The sequence below is a fragment of the Pogoniulus pusillus genome, chromosome 37, assembly GCF_015220805.1.
Source record: "Pogoniulus pusillus isolate bPogPus1 chromosome 37, bPogPus1.pri, whole genome shotgun sequence".
Taxonomy (NCBI): Eukaryota; Metazoa; Chordata; class Aves; order Piciformes; family Lybiidae; genus Pogoniulus; species Pogoniulus pusillus.
The window spans coordinates 1,860,609-1,866,601 of NC_087300.1; the positions used below are offsets into that span (position 1 = coordinate 1,860,609).

The 5,993-nt window shown below is 60.0% G+C and overlaps 1 long non-coding RNA gene across 1 annotated transcript; it reads left to right on the forward strand.

Moving 5' to 3' along the window:
- Positions 1–1,390: 1,390 nt before the first annotated feature.
- LOC135190878 (uncharacterized) lies at positions 1,391–4,474 on the forward strand. Its single transcript, XR_010308662.1, has 2 exons — positions 1,391–2,714; positions 3,532–4,474. It is a non-coding gene; the product is annotated as an uncharacterized LOC135190878 (long non-coding RNA).
- The last annotated feature ends 1,519 nt before the right edge of the window (positions 4,475–5,993 follow it).

Consider the following 5,993-nt stretch of genomic DNA (forward strand, 5'->3'; position numbering starts at 1 on the left):
GTGGTGGCACTTCACGGAGTGCCAACTCGGTGGGCATGTGTTTAGCCCAGGCAATGGTGGGCTCTGTTTCTTCTGCCACAGCTTTGGGGACAGAGGTGGCTGAGGTGTGGAGTGGGTGCTATGAGAAGGGCTGTGTGGTATGGCAGCAAGGGTGCCATGGTGGCAGGTGTCCCCCTCAGAGGGTGGATCTCCCTTGCAGGTGGTGATGCCAGTGTGCTCTGAGTGGCATCTCTACCTGTGTGGTGTTGCCTGTTGCTTCTTCCCCTTCAGATGTGTCTTTGTTGAGTGTGTGAGCAGGCATCTGTGCCTCTCTGCAGCTCTGGTGGCCATCCTACTCCAAGGTGAGGGCAGCCCCCAGCCCAGCAGCTCCCTGGGCTATGTCCTCCATAGGGAAGTGCAGCTGCTTGAAGCCCACCAAGCTGGGAGTGAAGAGGTTTTCCTCAGTGCCAGCTTTGGTACGGGGCACCACATCCACGAGTGCCAGTGCAGCACTGAGGCACAGCTGCCATCCTGGGCACTGTGGTGTTGAGGCAGGGCTGTCACCTTGGGTGCCAAGGCAGAGATGCCATCTTGGGCACCATGGCAAGGCTACCATTGTGGGCAACTTGCCACTTAGGGCAGCTGGGCTGGGGGGCTATGGGGCCACCCCACATGGCGTGGCTGGGCCAGTGGGGATGCTTCCCTCTGGCTGTCTAAACAGGCCCCCACTTCCTCGGCAGCCTCCTCCAGGTGCGGCTGGGAATCATTAGGAGCTCTCCGCGCCGGGCTGAGTGTGGGAACTGGAAGAGAAAGCTGGAGAGAAGCCTTCTTTCATCTCCCCACTCCCTCCTCCCCCCGTGTCTGCCAAGCCTGGCTTCCTTTTGAATCCTTTAGCTTGTGCCAAGCGAGGGAGAAGGGGGCGGGGGGGGGGGCGGGGGGGGATATGTGTGTGTGGTGTGTGTGGAATAAAGAGAAAAAAGGAAAGAAAGAAAGAAAGAAAGAAAAAAAACCCAACCCAAACCCACAGGAATGTGTCCAGGGATCTGGCTTCATTCAGGCTGCCGAGCCCTGAATACCCTGCGCGGGGAGCTGGAGGGAGGCTGCGGCTGCCCTCCCGATGGAGGCTGGGGGGGGACAAACAGGGAAGAGGCTTTTGCACCGCGGCTGTTGCCACAGCGACCGACAAAAGGCTGCCTGGGGAGGGGGCCACGGCCACGTTCCTCCCCAGTGCCGTGGGGCTGGTGAGGCAGGAATGCCAGCTCGGAGCATCCCAAGTGCTGCAGGGGGTGGGTGGGTGAGTGGCTCTTGGTGCCCGGGCAGCAGCGGGGAGGTGGTGCCCAGACAGACGCCCTTGTGTCGGGCCTGTCTCGTGGCACAAAGGCGACAGGGCTGCTCCCGGGGATGGCACCAGGGGAGGGCTGGGAGGCTCTGCTGCGGCGCCTGGGGGGTTTTGACTCGCTGCCCACTTTTATTCCCAGCAAATTAATAATTTCCTCTGGCGGCAGCAGTGCCAGGCTGGGTGCCTGCCCGCGCACGCGTGCCGCCGGCTCCCGCTGCCCTCCCAGCCCTGGCCGCCCCCCTCTCCCGCCACGCACGGAGGGTCCGTGCTGCTCCTCATCCTCGGCTGGGCTCCTTCCAGCTGTGTGCTACCATCAGCTTCAGCCCAGCTGTGACAGCCGCGGCCTCGGGAGCACCCCGGCGGGAGTGCCAGGCCCGGCTGTGAACTGATGATGTGAGTGCTAGAGACGGTGGAGGAACACGCTGGGTGGTGAGGAGGGCAAGCTCAGCCCTGGGAAGGAGCTCCGGGCTTCACAGCCAGCCTGGCACAGCGCTGGGTGAGGCAGGAAAGTGAGCAGGCAAACGGGCACAGGGAGCAGCCACCGGGGCACGCTTGCCTGCGTGCTGGCGCTGGAGGTGCAGGGCAGCAGGACAAACCCAGCGTGCTGCAGGGCACCAGCGGGCACCACAGTGCCTGGGATCTAATCTCGTGGTAGCACAAGTCAGCCACGAGTGCTGCCACAGCTGGACGTGCTCGCAGCAGCCTGGGCACACGCTGCAGTAGCCTGCGAGTGGCAACACCTCCCTGCGTGCCACTGCTGTGCTGTGTGCCACACAGGGTGCAGGCACGGGTGCCTCTCCCTTATGTGGGCACACTGTGGCACCAGGAGATCTCAGGGCATCGAGTTTTAAACTAGAGCAGGGTAGATGTAGGTTGGACATTAGGAAGAAGCTCTTTGCAATGTGGGTTGTGGGACACTGGCACAGGTTGCCCAAAGAGGTGGTGGAGACCTCATCGCTGGAGACATTCAAGGCCAGGCTTGATGGGGTTCTGAGCAACCTGCTCCAGCTGGGAACGTCCCCGCTTGCTGCAGAGGGTTGGACTAGGTGACCTTTAAAGGTCCCTTCCAAACCATTCCCTGGTGATCCTCTTGATTTCTGGGAACCCAAGCCCGTTCCTCTGGCCGCATTGTGCTTTGTTCCTTATTTATATCCCCGGGGTGGTGCCACAGGTGGGCAATTGTTCCAGCTGACAGGCTGAAAAGCAAAGAAACAAGATTTAACTTCCTGCTATTCAATTAGAGAAAGTGAGCATTCATCACCAGCTGCTGGCTGCTGGCAGGCACAGACCCACCCGCCGCGGCGGGCGCAGCAAAAGCTCTCCTCGGCAGGAAAGCTGCCTGCTGCCGTGGGCACCGTGGATCCGGCTGCCAGTGCTGCTCCGAAGTAGCTTCGAGGTAAGGTTGGAGGCTTCTCCTCCTGTCCTGCACCGCAGATGGTGTTCCCTCCCATGTTTGGTTTCGGAAAGGAGATCACCTGTTCAAAGCACCGCCAAGGGCTGGGGGGATGCCAAGCAGGGAGGAAGAGCCAGGAACAGCGCCGGAGGGACCGGCAGCACAGTGGCTTCCCCCCAGGCCAGTCTCACCGCTGCAGGTTCAGCCTCTGCCCTGAACTCTGCGCAGTCCCCGAACCTGAGGCCTCTGAGGCTGAGGTCTGGAAGCTTTGGAAGCCCTTTGGACGTGTGCTTCTCCTCCTCTGTGCTTGATGCTTGTCTGTCCGAGCCAGCAGACAGCGGCCAGCGTGTGGGAGGGCAGAGGATGCTCCCATCCCTACGGGAACAGGGAGCCTCCTTGTGCCTCTTCCCCCACACATGCATGCTCCCTCATGGCATACCCTAGGAGGGAGTGCATGCTCCTGTGAGCTCCATGCCTGGTTACGAGCCTGCCTCCATCTCCTCCTGCACCAGCTCTGAGCCACTCGAGGCAGCTGCTCACCGAGGCCTCACGGAGACCCCTTCAGTGCCCAGACTGCAGCAAGGAGCCGCAGGGCTTCCAGGGGCTTCCTGGCAGCTCCCAAGGCTGTTCCTGCTCCATTTCCTCCCCTCCTGAGGCCTATCCAATTGCAGAAGAGTCTCCCGCTGCCTCCTCTGCCCATCCCTTCCCCGTGCCATCTGTGCCCAGCGCAGCGGCGACTCCCCAGCTCAGCGCTGGTGGCGTTTCTGCTGCGGGTCCTTTTGCGCACCGCTTAGGCGGCTCAATCCTCCTGTCTTTTCAGTCCTCCTGTCTGCAGAGGGGCTCGGGTTATCTTCCAAGCTGGTTGTGATCAACGGGGACGCAGTTGGAAGCCGTTTCGTGTCACTGCACCAAGCCACACGCACACGTATCTGCCCAGATGCCTCCACGCACGCCGGCTGCCGTGCCAGACCTCGCAGCAGCCTCCCTGTGCCCTGTTAGAGAAGAAGGGCACCCCGCTGGGCCAGGGCTGAGCCGAGAGCTGCACCTCGCACGAACATGGGTTATTCACTCCAGACAAGGAAGGTGACACTCCGCAGCCAAGGCAATCAACAGCAATTAGCCCTTTTGGGGAGCTCGACATGAAACGCTGCAGAGGCTTTGCTTGTGCGTGCCGGGGGCGCTTCCTCCGCTCCTTCGGGAGCGATGGGAGCTGGACAGCCCAAACCGAACTGGTCCTGTCCGAGCACAACTTGGTGTCATTTCCAGGAGGCTGGGAGGGCTTAGGGGTGGGGGCAGGGGGGGATGTCTGTGGATGTTAAAGGCACTTGTGTGCCCGGGCAGCCAAGGCGCATGCTGTCATTACCTCTGCAATGCCATCTGGCCGGCAGCGACGCAGCTAGGACCAGGGGCTGTGAGCGGGAGAACATTTTACAACAGAAAGCAATTAACTGAAGAAAGCCCTTTTTAAAATGCAGTAATTAAAAGCAGTCCCTCCCCCTTGTTTTCCTTTTAAGCCGAAAGTTGCTGTTTACTCATTTGCTTTACAAAGTGTGCCTTGTTGTGGCTTCAGAAGAAATGAAAGTTTGAAGTGGTTAGAGAAGAAAGGCTCTGGGGCTGCTGCGTTCCAGGCAGGGCGGAGGGGCAGGGGCTCTCCAGCCTGGCTTGTTTGTATTTGTTCTTGTCTACTCACAAGATCGCTAAACACACATTTAACAAGTGGTGAAACTGTCTACCGGCCTGATCTCTCCCAGGGTTCATGAGAAGAGACCTGGCACATTAGCATTGCTGGGCGATGGTGGGGGGAGGAGAGGGCAGAAGTCTTTTGAAGGGTTTGTTGTTTTGGGGCTGAGGGAGGGAAGGGCTCCTTCCGCAGGCAAAGTCCCAAACAAAGGCATTGTGCTCCTCGGAGCCCTGGGGATTGGCCTCAGGGGAAGGCCAGGGCCTTGCTTCACCAGCCTTGGGGTTTCCCATCTCAGCTTCTCCTGTTGCTTTAGCAGGGATGGAACCTTGAGGCCATTGGTGTCCTTCCAGCACCCAGAGTGGAGCAGGGCTGGCACCTCTGGGGTGGGATCAGCCTGCCCCGACAGCCAAGGAGTCCCCCACCGTGGCATCTTCCTGCAAACCATCCTGTACTGCAGCAGCTCACCTTGTCCACATTGTCCTTTCCAGGTCCACGACACACGAGAGGAGCAGACCTGTGTCCCCCAGCGGTGAGTTTCGGGGCTCTCTCTGTGCAGCCACAGTGGAGCCTTGCCCTTGGTTTGAGCTCCTGGACAAGCCAGCAACCCTGGCTGGCAGCAGGGCTGGTGCAACACTAATTATCCCTCACTGCTGTTCCTCTCCAAAGTGAGTGCCCAGTCCATTAGTGTCATGATGGGTGGGGAAACTGAGGCACATCGAGGCTAGTCAGGACTAAACACTGGCGTCGTCTGACACTAATCCCTCAGGATGCAGAACTGACCCTGGAGCAGGAAGGTGACCCTGTCCCTGGCTCTCCTCCAGCCCTGCTGGCCTGGGGATGCAGTGACACAGCTACCTTGCACCTGGCATCATAGAATCATAGAATCAAGCAGGTTGGAAGAGACCTCCAAGCTCATCCAGTCCAACCCAGCAGCCAGCCATATCCAATCAACCAGACCATGGCACCAAGGTAGTTGTAGACAGCAATGAGGTCACACCTGAGCCTCCTCTTCTCCAGGCTAAACAACCACAGCTCTCTCAGCCTCTCTTCATAGGACACCTTCATGATTGAAGGTCCCATCCTTGCCCTGGGCACAGGCTAAGGGTGCCCCATTTCATGGGGCAGAAGCTCTTGCAGAGAACAGCAGCACCTTTGAGGTGCCCTGGCCACAGACCCAGCAGGTGCAGCCTCACGGTGCCCCATCCCATGGGGTTTGTAGGGTTGCCCAAGCTGAGCTTACCACATCCCAGGCCACGGTGGCAGGGCCAGCACAGACCTGCTGAGAGGCAAGAGGTGTGAGGACACAGGTGGCAGTGCCAGGGTGGCCGGGGTAGCGCTGAGCAGACACAAGCTCTGTCCGGGGAAGGGTGAGGCCAGGGCTTTGTGGGAAAATGCTGGAGCTGCCTCCCCTGGACTGCCCCTAGCCGTCGGCTGTGCCGGCTGTGGATTGCGTGGGCCGGGGAAGTGGGGGGAGAGTCAACAACTGCAGCGCCTCTGGCTTGGAGCGGAGCCATGGCAAACAACCCTCTGCTGGCCACGCTCCAGATCTGACAAGACACAGAGGTGATATCGTATCGTTAGCTCCACGCTTTCATCTCCAA